Source organism: Cervus canadensis, chromosome 28 (assembly GCF_019320065.1).
Source record: "Cervus canadensis isolate Bull #8, Minnesota chromosome 28, ASM1932006v1, whole genome shotgun sequence".
NCBI lineage: Eukaryota > Metazoa > Chordata > Mammalia > Artiodactyla > Cervidae > Cervus > Cervus canadensis.
Genome location: NC_057413.1, coordinates 48,792,770 through 48,794,429, shown reverse-complemented (window position 1 = coordinate 48,794,429; position 1,660 = coordinate 48,792,770). Strand labels below are relative to the sequence as shown.

The 1,660-nt window shown below is 35.7% G+C and overlaps 1 non-coding gene across 1 annotated transcript; it reads left to right on the top strand.

The window, feature by feature from the left end:
* The first annotated feature begins 902 nt into the window (after positions 1-902).
* LOC122430245 lies at positions 903-1,009 on the top strand. The gene has a single exon (XR_006266318.1). It is a non-coding gene; the product is annotated as a U6 spliceosomal RNA (small nuclear RNA).
* The last annotated feature ends 651 nt before the right edge of the window (positions 1,010-1,660 follow it).

Below are 1,660 nucleotides of genomic sequence, written 5' to 3'. Positions count from 1 at the left end.
TACTTCAAAAGTAAACAAACTTATAGAAAAAGAGACCAGATTTGTGGTTAGCAGAGGCAGGGAGTGGGGTAGGTGGATTTGGATGTAGGCAGGTACAAACTTTTAGTTTTAAAACAAAGCTGTATTAAGGATATAATGTATAACTTGATAAATGTATATAATTAACACTGCTATGTGTTATACATGAAAAGAGTAAATGTTATAAGTGTTATACATGTTAAGTAAGTGTTATACATGTTAAAAGAGTAAATGCTGGGAATTCATATCACACAAAAAAATTTTTTTCTATTCTGTTAATTTTGCATTCATATGAGATGATGGATGTTCAGCAAACTTATTAAGATAATCATTTCATGATTTATGTCAGTCAAATCACTATGCTTTACACTTTAAACGTACACAGTGCTGCATGTCAATTATATCTCAATTAACCTGGGGAAAAAAAAGAATTTTGGCAGAGAATTGAAACTATTTTTTTCAAAATGGAAATTCTAAAACTGATACTAAGAATTCAAAGGATAGGTTTACAGCATACTAGACACAGCTGATAAAGAATTAGTTACTTAGAAGTTAGATGAGAAAAAATATCCAGAAAGAAGCATGGGAAGGTGAAAGGATAGAAAATATAGACGGCAGTCTACAAGACTAGAACAAACAGTGAAAAAGCTCCAGAGGCTAGGACAGAAGCAAGATACGAAGGGGTAATGGCTGAGAGCTTTCAAAAACTGATATAAGACACCAATTCACTTATTCAGTACGCTCTGAGAGCCTAAATCAGGATAAGCAGAAGGAATATATACCGATGCCTATATGAGTAAAATGAAAGTACATTTTTATTATTAGATAAAACTAAAAGCTGAAAATCAAAAACAAGGAGAAGATCTTAAAAACAGAGAAAAGCAGTGCTCGCCTCGGCAGCACATATATTAAAATTGGAACAATACAGAGAAGATTACCAGGGTCTCTGTGCAAGGATGACATGCAAATTCATGAAGCGTTCCATATTTTTACTACCCAGCAAGCTCACTCCTAGGCATATACCCTGAGGAAATCAAAACTGAAAGAGACACATGTATCCCATTGTTCATTGCAGCACTATTTACAATAGTTAGAACATGGAAACAACCTAGATGTCCATCGACAGATGAATGGATAAAGAAGTTCGATACATACACACAATGGAATATTACTCAGCCATAAAAGGAACATATTTGAATCAGTTCTAATGAGGTGGATGAACCTAGAACCTATTATACAGAGTGAAGTGAGTCAGAAAGAGAAAGATAAATACCATATTCTAATACATACATACTGAATCTAGAAAAATGGTACTGAAGAATTTACTTACAGGGCAACAATGGAGAAACAGACATAGGGAATAGACTTATGGACATGGGGAGAGGGGAGGAGAGGGTGAGATGTATGGCAAGAGTAACATAGAACCTGACATTTCCGTATGTAAAATAGATAGCCAACGGGAATTTGCTGTGTGGCTCAGCACACTCAAACAGGGGCTCTGTATCAACCTAGGAGAGTGGGGTGGGAAGGGAGATGGGAGGGAGTTTCAAAAGGGAGGGGACACATGTGTAGTTATGGCTGATTCATGTTGAGGTTTGACAGAAAACAGCAAAATCCTGTAAAGCAATTATCCTTCAATAAA